Source organism: Canis lupus, chromosome 20 (assembly GCF_011100685.1).
Source record: "Canis lupus familiaris isolate Mischka breed German Shepherd chromosome 20, alternate assembly UU_Cfam_GSD_1.0, whole genome shotgun sequence".
Taxonomy (NCBI): domain Eukaryota; kingdom Metazoa; phylum Chordata; class Mammalia; order Carnivora; family Canidae; genus Canis; species Canis lupus.
The window spans coordinates 15,308,527-15,329,526 of record NC_049241.1 but is presented as its reverse complement, the minus strand read 5'-3'; the positions used below and the strand labels follow the sequence as shown (position 1 = coordinate 15,329,526).

Here is a 21,000-nt window from a genome sequence, read left to right as displayed (position 1 = left end):
TGCACCCCTCGTACTCGGCAATTCTCAGCCTCAGAGCAGCAGCGTCTGTTTCCCTGGGGAGGGCGCCGTACAGACTCCCCAAATTCCCGGGCTACCGCAGGGCCGGAGGTTTGGGGACCGCGCGGGTCGCGCCCCCTCGCTCCCCCTCGCGCCCCACTACCCGGGTCTCAAAGGACGGGGGCACCGCGCTGTCTGTTCCCCGTCGCTGAGCGGCACGTCCTCTAAACCTCGGCGCGGGAGCCGGGCAGTCGTCGCGAGCTCCGGGTCCAGGCGCGGCGCCCTTTCCCACGGGGGCGCCAGGCGCTGGGGGCCTCCTCTCGCGGCCGGGGCCGGCCAGGTGCTGCTCCCGGGCGCGCGCCTCCTCGCGCCGCGCACTGCGCATGCTCAGCCCGGCAGCGCGCCGGCTCCCGCCCTCCCGGCGTCTCTCCTCTCCTGCACGCGCCTCCGCCTCCTCGAGGCTGAGGAACCGGCCGCCTCAACTCCGCCGCGCCGGGTTTTTGGAGCTGCCGCGAGCGCTGGGAGGGAGGGGAGCGCGGCGTCCGACCGAGCACCGGGTTCAACACCGGGATTGGTCGCAAGTAGGAAGCTTTCGCCACTCCAGCGGGACCCTCCGGCCGTGCCGGCGCCGCACCCGGAGGCTGTCGCGGGCGCCGCGCTCAGGTGCTGAGGTGAGTGAGGCGCGGGCAGGCAGGGTCCGCTCCAGCCTGGGCGCGCGCGTGCTGCCCCGGGCGCTCTGCCTCTCGGGTTTTGGGGCCGGACCACGGTGCTCCGAGGCTGCGGAGTGCAAAGGGGGCGCTGCCTGGGGCTGGACGGGGGCTGAGGGCCGTACTGCCTCGAGCCCGGCCGCCCGGCGGGGTCGGCGCAGCCGTAACTGAGCGCCCTGGACCGTGCAGGCGGCAGGGCACCGACGACGCAGCCTTCACCCCGCGGCGACCCTTCTTCCCAGTCAGGAAAGAAGTTTGTTGCCCTGCAAGGCAGCCGCCGAACAAGTAGCCCAGAGCGCGTAACGCTTCAGGAATCGTGAAAAGCAGCTGGTTCGGGCTCCTGCCCCGTCTCCGTGCGCCCTCACTCCTGGCGCCCGGGTCTGGGCGAGGTTGACCCCCCGCCCCCCGGCCCCCGCCCGCGGGGCGCCGGTTGCCCAGCTGTGGAGCCCGCCGTAGAGAAGGGCGAACTTGGGCGGCTGTTCGAAGGGATTTAGGACGTCAGGGAGCAGGAGCCGGTGGCGGTGGTGGAAGGAGCCCTGTGGGAACAGACACTGGTTTTGACGGTGCCGGCTGTGCCCCGGGCTCCGTGCTGAACCCCCGGGGTACGGCGGCGAGTCGCACCGTCCAGGTCCCCGCTTTCCTGACGCGTACCTGGTCTACCCAGGCTCCCTGCCCCGGGGGCTTGTTGGGGTAATAACCTCCAGCAACTTCGGTGGTGCTGGTGGTGGTGTGTGTGTGTGTGTGTGTGGGGGGGGGGGTTGTAGTTTCTTTTGCATGCAAAGACCACCGCCTTGTCTCCTCCTCGGACCCAGACATCCCAGACATCGACGGAGATGTGCGCCACGCACCCCGCAGAACCAGCCCGCACTCTCCTGCTGGAAAGGAGGGCTCAAAACCTGCGTGCGGGCTTTTTTTTTTTTTTTTTTTTTTGGTCTTTGTGATTCGCGTTATATATTCTATTATTTATGAAAGGTGTGGAGGTGAGGGTAAGAGGACGTAGGCTGCTCAATCTTTCTGAACCAGTCAGGGAGTCTGATGCATGAGAACATTTTGCAGCACAGCGGATTCCCAGCAAGGAGGCTGCTTAGCGCTTCGCGAAGCTAAGGAGGTTGGTTGCTGGCGGGGCGGTCTCCAGATTGGTAGCGAAAAGGTTTGCGGAGGTAGTCGTGTAGGGCAGATTAGTGTGGTTGATCACTTTGGGTGAGTGGTCTGCGTGGAGGTGGGGTGGTGGATCTTGGGGTGTGTTGGAGGTTGGTTTGCAAGGAAGAGCTCCTGGGAGGAAAGCACCTGGAACTTTTTCTAGCTTTCCTACTGAAATCAACATAGGGGCGGGGACATGTCTGTCTGAATAACCGTCTTTTAATTGCATGGGAAGCATCTGCAGTTTACTGTGATGGGAGCTGGATATTTCAGAGAATGATTCCATGTAATTGATTTGTTTGGACACTTGCAGCAATAATTTGGAATGTGCTTTCATTTTTGTATTTCAGGGTTTATGCCCTTTAGAGAGTGGGGTAGATTTCCAGCAGGCAGGTCCCTGCAGAAGCATTTAGATTATTGCGATTGGCAAGTTTGTTCTCCCTGTCTTTATCCAAGTGGGTGAAAAAGAGCATTGTGTCATAGAGACTGACACCTCGAGGTGATTTTTGTGGCATTCATGAGAAAATGTGCATTTCACTCATAACTTTATTTTTCTATCATCATCTTGATTCATTCAAGACTTATGTGAATCTCCACAATGGGTGGTGGGAGTGTTTGCTAAGAACCAGAAACAAGTTCCATGGGAATATTATTTTTGCCACATTATAAAATACTATTGATTTTTGTTTGTTTGTTTGTTTGTTTAAACCAACTTCAGCTGCTCTGGATTGATATGAAGGGATCACGGTGATAAACTTCATTATTTTTCATTGTGGACCCTGTCAGGTTAGAGGTGAGGATGGAAAAACTGATCTTTTTTAAATTAGGGGCTAAGACTCATAAGAGAAAAGACCTATTGTTTAAGCGTGCAGGTCAGAGCTATATGAAAATTTCAGCAGAGGCAGATTTTCTTTTTGGTAGCCTTTCTAAAAACAGTTTCTAGTTCCATTAACTTGGGAGACTTTGTCTCCTTCAGTCAGCTCAGCACCTCTTTCCATAGTCATTTCATATTGGTGGGACATTAACAGTGAATAGAGAGCAAACTTTTTAAATAATGTTAGCTTTTTTCTCCACCTCTCTAGTTCTTTTTCTTATTCAGAAGTAGGTCTCCTAATTATTTTTCCTCTAAGCACTAAATATTTTGTCTAGAAGTTTTCCTCTGAAAGGTACACAGGACATCTGTTACTTCAATTGATTTCTTAAAAAATAAAGGTAACCTGAATAATTGAGCTTCTCAGCAGAAAACTCCCCTTTATAGTTCCGAATTTTCTGCCATGTTTAATTTGTTGGGTTCTTCTCTGTTATATTCAAAGACAGAGACATAATATAGTTTTAATCTTGGTTTTTATTTAAAAAATTTAATCTTTTGTGAAATATGCTTTTATATTTTAACTGAATTAGTCTATTTCTTACGGTAAGCAGGAAGATGCCTGTATAAACAGATGTGGAAAGTTTTGTCGTTTTATTTTTCCATAACACAGTATCTTAAGTCTGGCGAGGGAGACCAGATTTGTTACCCAGACTTACTGATCTTTATTTTTTTATTATATAATATCAGAAGAAAATTTGGCCATACTCAATAAAATTTATTAATAAGTTATACATATATACTACTATGTTGATATACTACTTGTATTATAAAATAGGTACAGAAAAAAGGTAAAGGATTAATAAAGCAAAACTTATGAATCAGAAGTTCTAATATTTTATGCATTCCAACGAATTGCTCTGCATAGCCCTTGTGGTGTATACCCCACTTTGGAAATCACTGATGATTTGGAGAGTTTTTAACTTTCTTTTCTTACTTCTGGCTTTGCCATTCACCATCTTTGATACGGTAGCCAGTTGGAAAACTGCTAGAAATCTGTATCTCCTGGAACAGATGGGTTAAGAACACTGTTTCCTGGTCATGAACACATATGTGGACAGAATGAGGCAGAAGAGATGAATGTGATATAGGGGTCATCCTGGATCTCCCAAATTGGGTATAGAGAAGGAAAAAAATGAAATTTTAACTGAGACTGAAGTTCCAGTTAAAAAGTTAAAAAGTGAGGAAACCAGGAAGAGTGAGGAAAAGAAAGACATTTTCCATGTTGCAGTATTGTGCGGATGGTGGAAAGATAAAAAAAACCTTGCAGCAGATTAACCTGGATGTGGCCCTACCAATTATTACATTCATGATATTGGACAAGATAGTGCCATAACTTTTTTGAGTCTCAGTTTCCTTAGCTGTAAAATTGGGACATTTGTTTCAAAGAATCATAGTAGGGATTAAACATGAGAGTATAGGTATAGAGCTTATCTGTTTAATTTAAGGCAGGTTAATAGCTATAACAGATGAATCCAAAAAGTGCACTTCTTCAAACATGGAATATTCTCATTCGTGTTAAGTCCCCAACTGGATGATTCTGGAAGCATTCCTCCATGATCTCTGTCTTTCTTCTTCAGCAGGGTCACCATGCTCATCTGCATGCATCAAGGCTTTGGAAGGAAAAAGAACTTGGAGAATGTTCATTGTTCAGACCTGCAAATCATGCGTATCACTTTTGCTTTCATTCCAGTGGCCATAACTCCATTGTATGTAGGTGGATCTTACTATAATGGAGGCTGGGGAATATGTATAGTTGTCTGTCCAGGAAGGAGAAGAAACGATTAGGTGAACAGCGAGCATTTCTGACACTCGATTACTATGTGTGATATTACCTCCATGTTTAGTAAATGTTACTTACCCTTCCTTCCCCCAACCCCTGGTTTTCCTGGCAGACAAACCAGGACAGTTATAAGGAAAAATATAATAGAAGCAGTTAAAACATATATAGATAGCCCTTACTATTTTTGAGATACCTTACTAAGCACTTTGCCCTTCTTAGTTGTCTCTGTTGTATAAATAAGGAAAACTTGGTGTAGAGAAATTAAGTCATTTGCTCAACATAGCCAGTAAGTGGCAGAGCTGGGATTTGAACCAGTTCTCTGGCTCTAGAGTTGATTTTCTTAACAGCTTCATTATATTGTTTATTGTTTCCTTAGTACTTTTCTTACTGTAGCCGTTGGACCACTTTTTCTTTCTATGTAAAAAAGTCGGAGGAAAAAAAAAAAGTCGGAGGAGAATTAAAAACTCCTAAAGAAGAAAAAAGATTACATCTAATTTAAAATATAATGATAATTAGGTATGCTATACGTTTATATTGAGTACTTACTTGGATCAGATATTTAAAGTAAGACTCTCCACTACAATGGTTTTTCACTTCTGATAAACAGATGATCAGAATCTGTGCCCTCAATTATAACCTTTCTCTTTAGCTTTTATTGTGGGAATCCCTGGCTATCATTTTTGTGCTGCAGTAAATAAAGAGAAATTCCTGTTCATTTCTTTGCCTAAGCAAATATTCTTTCTGGTAAATTCAGAGCTAAAATATCCTCCTCAGATTTTTCTTTGATGAAAAGCATTGTACTTCATCAACATCCCCAGCTCCCAAGAAAGAAAACTCTTTTCTTGTCCTTTCAGCTTTGCAAAACTTTTTTGAGTATTTACCACATGACTAAAGGGACTTCAACCAATATCGAGCATCCTGTAAAAGAAAATGATCCCTCTTGGTCTCATCCTGTTATCTTGTCCCACTTATATTAGAAAATCTGCCTTGTCTCACCTTTCCTGTGTATTTGTCCTTTACAAAAATACCTCTTACAGTTTTTATTTCAAATAGCCTGGTAGAAAAGTGAGATGGTTAATAGTGAGAGTGTACTTTTTTGCTAAGACAATTCATTTTGCAGTATTATAAGTCATTTTTTTCTTGTTCGGTGTGTATTTGTGGCATCTCCCCAAATAATTAATGACACATGTGTTCTCAATATGTAGTTGGCAGATATACTTGTATGCTTATCAGTCACCTCTTTCTCAAAAGACCCTGTTTCATTTCCTCCTAACTTCCCTGAACCTTTTGTTTTAAGAAATACCCTGTATTTTCCCCCTAAATTTACCTTGTTTCCAAATTTTGTCATACCCATGCCATTTATATGGGTGTCTGTGTGTGTTAAGTCCCTTTTTATGATTTAATGAACTAGGAGGATAGAGAGGTTTACATTTGCTTACTATTATATTTTTAGACTCCTAGTGAGCAGAGTCCCACAGGGTCTAATGAAAAGCTAACTCTGGCTGCTGTAACAGGTAAACTCTAAATTTGCAGTGACTTAAAATGCTTTCTCCTTGCTCATGTGGGGTAGTTCAGTAGTCACAGCATAATTCTGATTGAAGGCTTCCATGGGGTCACTTCAGGAATCTGGTTTCTTACCCTCTCCTGGCTTTATCATCTCTAAGTCCCGAGTACTCCTTGTTCAGACAAGGTGTATGGGGTATGAGGAGAGAACTGTACTGACAGGTTTCACAGGAGGATTTTATAGGCTCCTACTGGGGGTAATTATCATGGCTTCTACCCACATTCCATTGGGCAGAACTCCTTTACTTGGCCAGTCCTTTCTGCAAGGGAAGCTAAGAAATGGAGTCACACTGAGTGCGCAGAAAACCGGTATGGTGAATAACTAGCAGATTTCCCAATAAGTGGGAAGCTACAGATTTCTACTAAATGAACGTGAGATTGCCAGCCAATTCTCTATTTTCCTTTTTCTAGGTATAGAGCAAGGAGTATGTGTGTATGTAGTGTGTGTGTGTGTGTGTGTGTGTGTGTGTGTGTAGGTTATTTGCCTGGTAAATGGCTATTCCCTTTCTTCCTTTTAATTTTGGCCTTTGTTACTATGTCATTCTAGTGTTGGTTTTAAGACTTTATTTATTTATTTTTTAGATTTTATTTATTTTTCCTTTGGTGAGGGTGTGGGAAAGAGCAGAGGAAGAGTGAGAGAATCTCCAGTGTACTCTACCCTAAGTGCAGATCCCAAAGTGGGACTTGATCTCACTACCCCTAGATCGTGACCTGAATGGATACCAAGAGTTGGATGCCTAACCAAGTGAATCACTCAGGTGCCTCTCAAGACTTTTAAGAGCACTTTCAGATTTACATCAAAACTTAGAGGGCAGTACAGAGATTCCTCATATACTCCTGCTCCTAGACATCATCAACACCACTCACCAGAATGGTACATATTTTACCCAGGATGAACCTACGTTGGCACATTATAATCACCCTAAATTCATAGTTTATCTTAGTATAAACAACCATTGGTGTTATACTTCTATGGGTTTGGACAAATACATGTTTAATGACATATATCCATCATTATAGTATCATGGAGAGTATTTTCACTGCCCTAACAATTCTCCATAATCTGCCTCTTCATATTTCTCTGTCTCTCATTTCTTTCTAGTGCTTAGGAATATTCCATCATCTGGTACTATCCCATTCTTAGTGCCTTGTGGTCTGAGTGAAACTCTATATCCTACTTACGGATTAAAACATGCTCTTCTACTTAAGAAAGAGCACTGACTCTTACTGTCCACAGTAATTGTTTCCAGAAAGGGCATGAGGCACCGTGAGAATGACTAGAGAAGTGAGATCTTTTGCTGCTTGTTGCAAGTCAGACTCCCAGTCAGGAATCCCCCTACCAAGGCACATATCTTCATCACTAAATCATAACATGAAGCTCTCATTTCTTGAAAGCCTATCTCTCTAGAGATGTGAAGAGAAGTGGAAGTGAAAACCACATCCTCATGCTTAACTTCCTTTTATTTTGTCGCTCCTCGATGATGTTTTCCTTTCCATTTGCACTTCCCAGTTGTGTTCCCCTTTCCAGATCTGTGGTGTAGGTGCCCACCCTGGAAACTGGCAAGTGATTTTTTTGCATACCTTTGTTTACGCTTGCCTTTTTGTTTGGTCTACTCTTGCCATCTTTCTCCACCATGTTTATTATAGTTTGTGTAATGTTCAACTCAATTGCCACTCTGTTAAGCCTCTTTCAGTATTACTAAGGCATAGTGGTTGCCTTTTCTGTAGGGACTCCCTATTTTCTTTTTTTCCCATGCCACTGATAGAACATCTGTCATGAAGGTGATCAACCCTTCTAGTTTTCCCAGGACTGAGGGTTTCCTAGGATGTTGGACATTGATTGTTAAAACCATAAAGTCCTGGGTAGATTGGGACATTCATTGCCCTTACCTACTACATTGTAATGTTATTTTGTATGTCACATAGTACCATGAAAGTTCCTTGAGACAGCAGATAAGGGCTTGAAATTTGGAGTCAGACAGATTGCTCACCAGTCCTAGATCCATTTTGCACTATCTGTGTAATTGTGTCACAGCAAGCTACCTACCTTTTCTAGGTTTCAGTTTCATTAGCTGTATAGTGGGATGATATGCATTTTGTAGGGTTGTTCAGATAATTAAAAGATATAATAAACTAAATCACTTAATTTATGGATTATTATGGATTGATAAATCTTAATTTATGATGGATAAATCTTAAAAATTGGATAGTACCTAAAGGCATAGGAGTTTTATGAAGATTATTTGGAGTACTGCTTGCAAAATACTTATTAGTTCAGTGCCTAAATTCTAGTAAGCTTCCAATAAACAGATTTTAATTGATTAATGATATTCATATTTGGATATCTCTTGCCTAAAACATGGTAGACAGCAAAGATACAATTAAACTGAGGAAATACATGTTCATAGAGCATTAATGATATTACCAGGAGTTGGTGATAAGTAGAGTAAACAAGTCAGTGAGAGTAATTAGGAAATATTTGAGAAAGATTTTTGGGGTTTGAAACTTAGAAGAGCAGGAATTGGCTGTGAGATCAGTTCCTTTTTAGATAAGTTTTTATTTTTTCTGGCTTATTTAAAGCCAGAGTCAGCAGTTTTCATGGTTTGGAAAGAGAAAATATTTTCCATGTTTGGACAGGGTCAATTTCAGCTTATAACACTTAAAATATGCATTTATCACTATTAATTAAATAAAAGTGGTGCATTTCTGGGAAGAAAGTTTGGTTCATGAGAAAATGTGGGTTAGGATAGCAGAAGTACTACTAATTCCATAATGATCTTGAGGTTTAAAAAAAAATGCATACAGAAGTCTTTTTTGTTTATACCATAGTAAAATATACTGTCCACCTTTGAGCTGAACTTTTGGCTGTAAAAATTTGTACCTTGTACAACTGTCCTAATAGAAACCTTGATAATTTATGTTGCCTATGCCTTTTAAGTTTGTCATGGAAATTTCCAGTGAGGACAGGTGTTACGAGTGTGCTTATGCTGAGATAGGTCCAGTTTGGAGGAGAAGAAAAATGAAAAATATAATGATGTGACTCAAATCCTCAAATATGTTTTATGAGGCTTGATTCTAGGCACACTGCCATCATTTTGAGTTGTACAAATTTGTATTATAATCTGTATTATGATTGCTCTTCAATTATGAAATATAAATATGAATATTTTTTGCCTTTAGTGACTCATTTGATTAGCTGTTAGCTAGCTATTGATTCTAGACTTCTCACAGATTAGCAAATTAATTACAAGTCCAAGGACTACTTTTACTGCATTTAATTAGGTGAATGACAGCCTTAAAAAGAAAATGTTTACCTAGGTCACATTTATTTTTTATTTTTTAAAAGATTTATGTATTTGAGAGAGAGAGTAAGAAACAGAGAGTATGGGGATAGGGGTAGAGGGAAAGGAAAAGAGAATCTCAAGCAGATGTCCTCCTGAGTGCAGAGCCCAAAGTGGGGCTCCATCTCACATCCCCAAGATCATGCATGACCTGAGCCGAAATCAAGAGTTGGCCTCTTAACTGACTGAGCCACCTAGGCACCCAGGTCACATTTTGAATGCATAGTAAAAATTATAATACAAATATGGTTATCTAGAATTCTCAGAACTAAGTAATTATAAATAGAAGTTTGTCTTTAACAATATTATTAAATGGGAATCTGTAAAAATATTACTTTATCCCTTAAACAGGAGGCGGAATATGATTTACTTCCTGATAGCACAGGAGCACCATGATGAATATAGGCTAAAAGTTTAGACAAGAGCCTAGGCCTTTGATTCAGACAGACCTAGATTTGTTCTGCACTTACCAGCTGTATGATCTTGAACATGTTCTTAAACCCTTCCCAAGGCAGTTTTTAAAATCTGTGAAGTTGAATATGCCTCCCTTATAGAGATGCTATGAACGTTAATTGGTAATTATTTAAGATGAGTACAGTGTTCATAGCACATTCTAAGCTCTAAAAAATTAGCCTTATACTATGATCTTTGCAATTTACACAGAACATAGTACACATGGATGCTTTATATGTTTGTTGAAATACTTAATGATAACACTGGACTGTGTAACAGGATCTCATCAAGTGCAGCTGTGATGTGGGTACCTACCTTGAATGACCTTTGTCTGCTTTCTAATGCCTTTTAGTGATCATATTTGATTCCTTGCTTTAGTGAACTAGCCATTTCTATTTGCTGTTTCTTACTGTTTGTGAACTAGAATAAAGTTATATACAAACCATTCAAAGTATATATTTAACAGTTTGAGTAGATTCTTAAAGAGGCTCTGAAGTTTTTCTCCTTCCCTCCCCCACCCCCGCCCCACCTCCCAGGCCCTCTCTACCCCAACAGACTTTTTTTTTTTTTTTTTTTGGTGAGAGAATAGTATGGGTATTTCACATCTTCTCTGTTCTTAGTTTCACCTTTTCCTACATTCTTGACTGAGGAACTGGGAGGTAAGTGTAATAGAAAATTACCTGCTTTGATAACGTTGTCACATGTGTTGGTGATACGCCTTTCAGCAAAATCACATTTGTGAAGATTCCTGTGTTACAGTTGTGGAATGTTGACTGTCTTACTTGCAGTACAGTAAATTTCGTCTGTACTCTGAGCACATTGTCTTTACTGTATGAAGACATTCTATTTTCTTTAGCACATTTCCAGGTTTCATTCACCAGTTAGTAGGTTCTTGCTTTAAAATTCCTAGTGTTTCCTTTCCATTTTCTTTTTTTGAACCTAATGGTCAGAATTTGAGCCACTGTGACAGTTTTGGATATTTTCAAGGTGGTGGTAACGTCTGTATATGCACTATGTAACATAGAGTTATCATGAATTCATAGTTCCAATAACTCTACTCACCTTTATTAATAGCAGTTTATCAGCATATTGTAGTTTATATTCTGTGCTTTAATAAGTAGTTTTTAAAATGTTACTGTTATTTAGAGCAGCAGTCGTCTGTTCTTCTTAATTAATAAATTTTGACAAATTTTAGTAGTTTTCCTATAATGTAACTCCTTAAATCAGTATTCTAAAGTTAACTCTTTTTCTTCAAGATTTTACTTTTAAGTGATCCCTACACCTACTGTCGGCTTGAAATTAAAACCCCGAAATCAAGAGTTGCATGCTCCACTGACTGAGCCAGCCAGTTGCCCCATTAAGATTTAACTCTTAAGAAAAGGAACATAATATAATGCACATCCCAAAATGACGAATTCTATGTTTTAGGTTAGGGTTCCATCTCTGCAGATGGAAAACACTATTTTATATGTTCTAAAAGAGAGCCTGCAGGCATACTTGGTGATTCAGAATGATTTGATGACTCAAATTCTGGTTCCACCACTAGTAATATTAGTGTAAGTTATATAACCTCTCTCAGCTTTGTTTTCCCTACCTGTATAATGGAGAAAATTTTGCAGGGTTGTGAAGACTAAAATGAATTAATCATATATACACATAGCCTAGTGCCAGGCACATAATTAGACCATCCCTTAAAATGCCAGGCTTATTATTATGATCCTATTTTTTTAAGATTTTATTTTTTTATTCATGAGAGACAAGGAGAGAGAGGCAGTGACATAGGCAGAGGGGGAAGCAGCCTCCCCCGTGGGGAGCCCGACACGGGACTCCCAGGACCCCAGGATCACTACCTGAGCTGAAGGCAGATGTTCAACCATTGAGCCACCCAGGCGCCCCATGATCCTATTCTTTTCACACATTTATTCAGTATGATACCTATGTTGATGAAACGTGAAAGTTATAATTTACGAACTTGAAATGTCATTCTTTTAAAATAGTCAATAAAATGATTTATATTTATGTGTGTTTATCCATGGGTAGATATTATGATCTCTCTTGGCTGTGTAGAAACAAAAGAAGGCAACATTTCCATAGTGTGTTGTTTTATGGTTGACTATTATAGAGAACCACCATATCAGAACTGAAATGTGATTAGCACTATTTGAAATTTCATTTTGGAGAAATGGTTTTGGCTATGGTTAAGAGTCTTGTTTATTAAAAAAGAATGAGGGATCCCTGGGTGGTGCAGCGGTTTGGCGCCTGCCTTTGGCCCAGGGCGCGATCCTGGAGACCCGGGATCGAGTCCCACGTCGGGCTCCCGGTGCATGGAGCCTGCTTCTCCCTCTGCCTGTGTCTCTGTCTCTCTCTCTCTCTGCGTGCCTATCATTAAAAAAAAAAAAAAAATTAAAAAAGAATGAATTACCGAATAGGCTCTCATCTGTATTCTTTTTACTTCAGCTATAGCCTATCTTGCTATGTTGCAAAAGGAAATGCTGACATGTGACAGAGTAGAAATATAAAAAATGTTTCAAGTTGCTTTCAGTCAGATATGATTGAAATTTTTCAAAAGATTTATACATCTCTTTATTTATAATAGTGACATTACTGAGAAATGAATTTCTGTTTCTTCTAGAGAATAGCAGCTTCTTTATGGGTGCTTTGTATTTTAAAACTTAGCAAATGTAACATAATGCTGGTGTATTATTAATATGCCTACAATAAAGGAGTTTTACATATTTGAAAAGAAACAAGTTGTTCATATTTTACTTCCTGTTAATATAACATTTAAAGAAGGAAACATTGTTAGTAAGTTTGTTTTGAATATTTCTCTGCTTTCTCCTTGTATTTATGTTTACTCTGTGGTTTATGGAACTCAAATAATACTTTTATATTGTTTTGTTGATAATTAATCATTTAACCTCATTACTTAGATTTCTTAATTACTTTTATGTTCCTATTTTTCTAACACACACAAATAAGAACTTATCTACTGGATTCCATTGTGATTTACATTTCCCTCTGCTATCTACTAAACTAATTCACATCAGAATCTTAATTCCTTGACAGATTTCTATCCATTACTTATAGCCTGTAGAATCTAAGTTGTGGCTCTGTTATGGAAATTATACTGACTGCAGGCTTCTGATCATTACTGTCCTAGTATTATCTGTCATTAAGTTATTCCCAGAATGCACTATGTACTACAATTTTTAAGTGATTCTTCAGAGTACCGGACCAAGTATTTGTGAAAGTCCTAAAGGATACACTTTGAATGGAAAGGATGGTAGAAATCTTGCCATTTCTGCCTTTTTAGGCTTTTAGATCTTAGAAAGAACTACAGAAACATATTTTCATTGATAGATTACACCATCTTCAATTACTAGAATTACCTGGCTCAGTAAGTTAAGAGAGTGTAAGGAACTGTTTTCTTTTCTTTTCTTTTTCTTTTTTTTAAGATTTTATTTATTCATGAGAGAGAGGCAGAGACACAGGCAGAGGGAGAAACAGGCTCCATGTAGGGAGCCTGATGTGGGATTTGATCCCGGGACTCCAGGATTATGCCCTGGGCCGAAGGCAGGCGCTAAACTGCTGAGCAACCCAGGGATCCCAAAGATTTTATTTATTTATTCATGAGAGACACAGAGAGAGAGAGAGAGAGGCAGAGACACAGGCAGAGGGAGAAGCAGGATCCATGCAGGGAGCCCGATGTGGGACTCCATCCCTGGTCTCCAGGATCACGCCTTGGGCTGAAGGCGGTGCTAAACCTCTAAGCCACCTGGGCTGCCCCAAGAACTGTTTTCTTTATATCAGAAAATAATACAGTGAATTGTCTATCAATTATTTGAGTTTGCTATTGATCCTTGATGTCATGTACTCTATTTCTCATTGACTAGGAAGGAACATCCATTCTAGCAGGGCCTATGTATACAGTATAAATATACAGTCTATAATTCAGGACAGAATATCATTCAGAGAAGGAAGTTTGCCCAAGACCTTGATACCATTGGCATTTCCTGGGAATTTGTGAGAAATACAAAACTTAGGCTGCCATTCTGACCTACTGTATCAGGATCTTCATTTGTATTCACATTAAAGATTGATAGGCATTGACTTATATTCTTAACTAACTGAACCAACTGGTTATCTGCTACTAGGCCCAAGTGTCAAGTATATACTCAACATGCTTAATTATATATTAAGGACCTGATACTATAGGATTAATGATAGGTACAATAATGTTTGCCCAAACGAGAGTCAGAATCTAATATGGTGGATATGACACACACACACACAACAAACACATTTTTAGAAATTCTGGTAGAATATGGTCAATGTGAATGGGATAGACAGTGCTTTAGAAATCATTGTAGGGAAGCTCTTGCATTTCTTGGGAATATGTTCTGATCATGTTATTTTTGAAGTCCTTAGTGATGGAGTATTTCAAGCCATTCTTGCCTGTGCTGGGATTAGGAACTTCAAGTACAATATCTACCATTTTACCTATCAGTGTAATTGATCAGCCTTTGGTGAATTTCTGCATATCCAGTTTTAAGGATAAACTTCTTTGTGTGTGTGTGTGTGTGTGTGTGTGTGTGTGTGTTAAAAGACATGTTATATAAGCTTTTAAGAAGCTTTTATTTAGTATGAAAATTCAAATTACAATGTAAAATGGGATATTATGGTGTCTCCATCTCCAGTTGCATGGAGATTATGGGGAAGAATTGATAATTGAGATGAAGTGGAAAGATGGACAGTATTTGCATACTGAGTTTGGAAAGAGCACTTAAAGAGGATATAGTGTGCACAGTGTTATGGCTCATGAGAGAAAATAGTATATTCAGAGAATGACAAAGAGCTGGGTATCAGTGGGATGTGGGCATGTGGCAGCAGAGTCTTTTCATTATACAATTTCATAGACTAGAATAAGAATGATGCCCTAGGATCTGGCAGAGAACAAGTACATTACTTATGATTGTGATTTGTTTATCACAGAATTGTATGAAGTAGCATCTGTAGCATGTGAGGCAACTTGGGGATTAAGAGAAAATTGGGCCATATCCTTTAGACCATAGAAAGCCATTGTAAGATTTTAAAGGGCCAGGATGGTATCAGATTGTCAAATTTTAAAGATCTATCTGAATTCAATGTGAGATCTGAATGATGTGTTTGGGGTGGGATGCAGAATGGTATCCATAACTTGTACTATGCTTTTAGATGTATCCTTGACCTATGATTAGTTCTTATTTTCTATTCTGGTTCATGTTAATTATGTAGGATAACAGTAAACTGGGTAGAACACCGCATTTTCATTTTATTTGTATGAAATATTTATACTTGTTTAATGCATTTCATATTTAAATTCAGTATGCATAGGGATTAATAAGTGATTTGGGGCTTAAATTAAAAAACTCAGAAAATGAGCAAACAACAAAGGTTCTTATGCATATGATGAAAAAAATGCATCTCACAAAGTAATTAAGGTGATTTTTATATTGCTGTATGAAAATAATTGTCTCATGGCTATAGGTTACCAAATGGACAATTCAATTAAGTATAAGACATTCCTTTTTTTTAGTTTAAGTATATTTTATTTGAAATGTCAGAGGTTTACATGGCAAGGTGTCCAGTGCCCACCTATCTACCATATTTTCTAGCTTCATTTCATCTCTCTCCTGTGACTGAAGTACCTTCCTTTGCTAATAGCATATGCTGTCCTAAGATGTTGTTGAAGAGAAATTAATGCTGTTTTTTTTTTAAATTAATGCTGTTTAACAACATTTTAAATAATAACTATTGAGAGTGTAGTGGACATTTTTTTTCTTTTAATTCACAGGAAGGAGTCAGTTCACTTTCTCAACAGCAAAATTGCTTCCACTATTCAAGGTTTTTTCGGTTGATAAATCTGCCCACTCCCAACTAGGAAGTGGGTGAGGAAGTTTTTCTGGTGACTTTCTCAGCCAGGCCCCTCCTTCTGCCTCAGTATACCAATGTGCAACATGTAACCTGCACCTCTGGACTTTTGGATTATTAGACTCTCTTCTTATGTGGAATCTTGAGCTCAATCATGCAGGATGAAGATATAGGAAGGTTTATTTATTTATTTTTAGTTTGTTATTGTTCTGGCTAGACTGTCCAGTGGTATCTGCTACTGGGGATTATTGGAACTGCTAGGTTCCCTCTTTCTCACATCTGTCCCATGATCTGTACAGATTCTTTTTTATAGAGTCCCTTTTTTCTTTCTTAGGTTTCAGTGTTGGTTATTCTTGCTTGCTACCAAAAAAATGTAAAGAGGTTCTCCCAGTTATGTGCACATGTTTAGAGATGCTTCTTATTTGCCACCCACCTTATAATGTTATCCCTTTATGGGAACTTGTGCAGTACAGACACATGGGTTACCTTTCTAAGGTGCGTCACTTAATAGTTTTGGGCCTCTCCAGGAATTAGAAAAGTCATCCCCTTGAATAGCCTATGACATATTCCTCAGTTTATAGTAAGGACTCTTATCCCAGGGTTCTGCAGAATAGGGGAAAGATGGCTGGAAATTTGGCATGTAAATATCTCTGCCTTCCTCTTTTTAGATTTGATTTAGATTTCAGTGGCATTATTCAAAAGGAATTCTAACATCTCATGCAGCCACAGCCCCACCTTGCTGCTTCATAAGCCTGTGTCTTCTCTGAATAGTTCACATAAGCCAGTACCTTCTGATGTTTCATAAGATCAGTAGCTGAAAGTTCTCACCTTGGTCTAGCTGATACTTAATATCTTTTCTGCAAATGTGTTTCTAGAGGCTCTGTTATAGTAATGAGCTAAAGCTTATTAGCATTTTGGGCAGAGCCTGCAAACTTGTTAACTGTGGATCTGGAAGTCTTTGTATTTGTGCCCTTAGATTTCATCTTCCTCCAGGGTGCCCTTATAGTAGCCTGAACATAAATGTGTCTGAGTTTAACCTGAGTTGAACAGTCTGGCATTGTTCACATATAGTCATTCACCACTAAACTCTTACTGACTTTCTTTTAGAAGGAAGGCATTGCAGAAGGCCTACTGTTCAATATAAAAAACATTCCCTGTCCTTAACTTGGAAGTAGAAGAGGGGGCCATATTTATGGGACTGCATATAAACTTTCTGGGCTAAGTGCTACAAAATATGATCCTGAGAAAAACCTTAGCACTTTGGAAGAAAATAAAGATTTGCAGCCCCACTCTAGAGGTATTGAATCAGAGACTCTGGGGATGAGAGTTAGGAAGCTATATTTTGAATACACTCCCCATGTGATTCTGATGTTCAGCCAGGTTTGGGAACTAGAGCATGTTCTGCAGAACACTAATTCTTTGAGATATAAATAGATTACCTTTAAAAATTTTTCTTAGGAGAATGAGCTTAAGAATTTCTGGATTTTTAAACAATTTTTTTTAACATTAGTACATCTCAGACTCTTTACGTGCTTTGTGAAATACATGTTTCTGAAATTTATTTGAGTAATGTTGTAGACTATTTGGACTCCTTTAACACAGGACCATCGACTGAGTCCCTTATAAACAACAGAATTTACATTCTTTACAGTTCTGAAGACTAGGAAATTCAGGATTAAATTGCTGGCATATTCAGTGTATGGTGACAACCCACTTTCTGGTTCTTGAACAACCATCACTATAATCTCTGGGGTCTTTTTTTTTTTTTTTTTTTTTTTAACCTTTAAAGGCACTAATCTCATTCATGAAAGCTCTGCCTTCATGGCTAAACACCTCCCGGAGGCCCAACTTCCATTTATCATCACATGGTGGCTAAGGTTTCAATGTTTGAATTTTGGCAGACATTCAATCTATGGGAACTAAGAAACAGTCCCTGCCTCTTAAACATTGGAATCCTGGCTAAGGAAGAGATTTTTATGTTTGATGATCAGTATATGGTTAAAAGACATCAGCATGTACACATTGCTTTCAGAATTATATTTTAGTGCAGAGATGATAAATCTTTATAAATTATAGGGGTTTGGGAAGGTTTTTCAAATGTTGAGAACCCTTTCTAAATAGGAAGATTTTCAGACACACTGGCATTTGCATGTAAGCAGAATTTTTGTAGTTATAGTAAATGGGTAATTTTTGTATATAAATTATATGTTATATTAATTATTCTGAATTTATTTGAATGCTCAAAATTCACTGTATAAACATATTTTTCATAAAGGTAGGCTTCCAAGTATTGCTAAGCTTCTAGAAAATAGTAAAGTTTGATAGAGTTTTGTTATTCTGGCCATAAACTTAAACAAAGGGAAAAGAATGATTTTGACTATTGGCAATAAAACTTAGTGGATTTATGTATGCATTCAAATGAATGCTTATTAGTCACTCAGAAAATGATGTTTCATTTTAAAAGTACATGCCTTTATATCTTATGATGACATTTATAAAAAGTTTTCAGTTGTATGTCTTTCATTTTGCCAGAGAAGATAAATTGAGTAAATGTAAGTGACAATGTGGGGTCTTCTTAATAAAGTATAATGGCTAATCTTGTGTGTCAACTTTGCTGGACCACAGTACACATATTTGGTCAAATACATCTGGATGATACTGTGAGGGTTTCTTTTTTTTTCTTTTTTAAGGTGAGATTAACATTTAAATCGGGAGATTTTGAATAAAGCAGATCCATAATATGGGTGGGCCTTATGCATTCAGTTGAAGACCTTAAGAATAACATTGACCCCCCCCCCACCGCAAGAAGAGACAGTTCTTCCAGAAGATTGCTTTTGAACTCAAGATGCAACCAACTCTTCCTGTGTCTCCTGCCTATAGGTCTCATGCCTAGTCTACAGATTTTGTATTTGACAGCTTCCAAAATCATATAAGCCAATTTCTTAAATATATTTCTCTCTGTCTCTTTCTCTCTTTCCCACACACACACACACACACACACACATGCACACACTCCATTAGTCTGTTCCTCTGGAAAATCCTTACTGCTACACCAAGATTATCTCTGTTTCAAGGAGGTTCTCCCATGGTTTTTCAAAGGATTTTACTTGGATGTCCTTGTCCCTAGTGTTGACATCATATTTTTTGCAGAAGGAAGAGCAGTAGATGGCACCTAATTCTACTATCTTCAACACTGATATTTTCCCATGAATTGGGTGATTTCATAAATGCCATTTAGAATCAATGGGAGCATAGAATAGAATTTATTACTTCATACAAATTTATGGTATTACAGGTTTTTAGATGTGGCTTTGGTCTTGTCAAATAGGATAATTTAGAAAAATGTGAGTGGACTATCCTTTTAGACTTCACTTCATTCATCTATGGAACCTATAATAATGAGTAGTGCTAGGGCTACATTAGATCCCGTAGGTAGAAAAAAAATGCCAGAAATGGACCCTGCCTTCATGGAGCTTAGAGTCTGATAGGGGAAATGGGAAAAAAAAAAAGGTTAATACTTAAAGTAAAAATATTTTTTTAACTGAAATACGTGTTCTGTAGGAGATGAAGGTGCTAAGATGGAGTATAATATAGGCAGAATCTTATAAAGTGTAGTGAATTAAAGGTTTCGTGGTGAATGTGAATTTTGAGACTGAAAGTTGAAAACATGCTAGTCCTACAAACCACCAGAGATGAAAGTTCCAAGTGAAGAAAATAGCATGTAAAGAGACAGGAGGGAAGGAAGAGGTTGATTCATAACTTATTATGTATAAATGACAAAGTTGTCATTGGTTAAGAAAGCCTTAGACTGAGCTAAGTGAAAGGATGTTTGGAGGGAAGGCTGTGATCAGAATGATGTAGGAAAATGTAACACTGGGAAAATGAAGTTAGTTTAGGTGGACACAAGTTTGAGAGTCTTATAGAAACCTTAATTTCATACTTTACTAGTTTTTAAATGTGTTTAGCTTTCCTATTATTTAAATCATAAATAATTAAATAAAAAATTCTGGTGCTGATGAAGAAGTAGGGTCTGGTACCTTGATTGATTTTTACCAGCTATTAATGTTGTTTAATTTCCCTGGATAATGTCTGAACTTTCCATTTCAGTTTGCCTTTATAACCCTTTGTGTTTTTAAATTATTTTTCCATAAAGGTTATGTGTCTGTGAGTGTGCATTTTAATAGTATGAAAGGGTATCTGGTCAAAACTAAACTTTCTTTCTATCATCTTCTGATAGTTCTTTCTCTAGAGTAAATGTTACTATTATCTCTTTATCTTTCCAGGGGTGTTTACTCTAGATGAACATGTGTATGTTATTTCTTTAATTAAAAGAAAAATCTGAACATCTATTGTAAAGATGATGACATGGAATACCTTTCTTCACTTAAAGATGAATCTTAGATATCAGTCCCCATAGTCTATATATAACCATCTCTTGCTTGCCAATGACTACTTGGAATATATATTCCCTTGTCCAAGAGCATAATACTAGAACCCTGCTCATCATGATTTTGTTCTTTACAGGCTTTTGTTACTATAAACATTAGTTTTGTAGACATATGTGAATATATCTGTAGAATAAATTCTGGAAAGAGGAGTTGGAATTTCTCAGTCCAAAAGTAGTGCGTTTTGCATTTTTGACATTTATAGTTATTTCTAGATTGCCCTCCAAAGAAATGGTCAGAATTTACATTCTCTATACAATGTCTTCATAACTTTTGAATTGATCTACTAGCCCTCTAGTGATTAGCAAAAGTTCATTTCATAATCTGTCAACATTAGTGATTTTCACAAAGCGTTACAAGTGATCACATGCCCAAGTGATGCAGCTTATATTAGGCATTCTTGTACGAGGTCATCGTTGACTGTTGTAACATAGTTATACCTGCTTTCATGAGTGTTTCCCCCTTTATTTTGCATTATTGCACTTGTCCATTCAGAATCACATAGATTTATTCATCTTTATGTATTAAAGAGGTCCATGCTGACCAATATCCAGGCAGTTTTAAGTGGTGCTTTTTCTAAAGCATACCTTTCTTTGGTTGATCCAACTACTATGTTATCACTGCTTAGAGGAATGTTCAGATATGTTGTCTTATACTAAATCCATCAGTGTTATGTCCCTTCCCACCACCCACAACCTGTTTTTGAAATGACATCTCACAAGATTTATTGAGATGCTGTAATTTTCTAGCACTACAATGACTGTAATTAGTTGTTGACATATGATGATTTATT

The 21,000-nt window shown here is 38.8% G+C and overlaps 1 protein-coding gene across 6 annotated transcripts in view; it reads left to right on the top strand.

Moving 5' to 3' along the window:
• Positions 1 to 428: 428 nt before the first annotated feature.
• Positions 429 to 21,000, top strand: part of CNTN4 (contactin 4) — a 916,127-nt gene continuing 895,555 nt past the window's right edge. For 4 of the 6 annotated variants that reach the window (XM_038565816.1, XM_038565821.1, XM_038565811.1 and 1 more), the window contains exon 1: positions 430 to 668. The gene's annotated coding sequence lies outside the window, so the exon portion shown is untranslated. Of the gene's footprint in view, positions 669 to 21,000 lie in introns of all 6 variants that reach the window. The other 2 variants (XM_038565823.1, XM_038565822.1) reach the window with 1 other exon arrangement.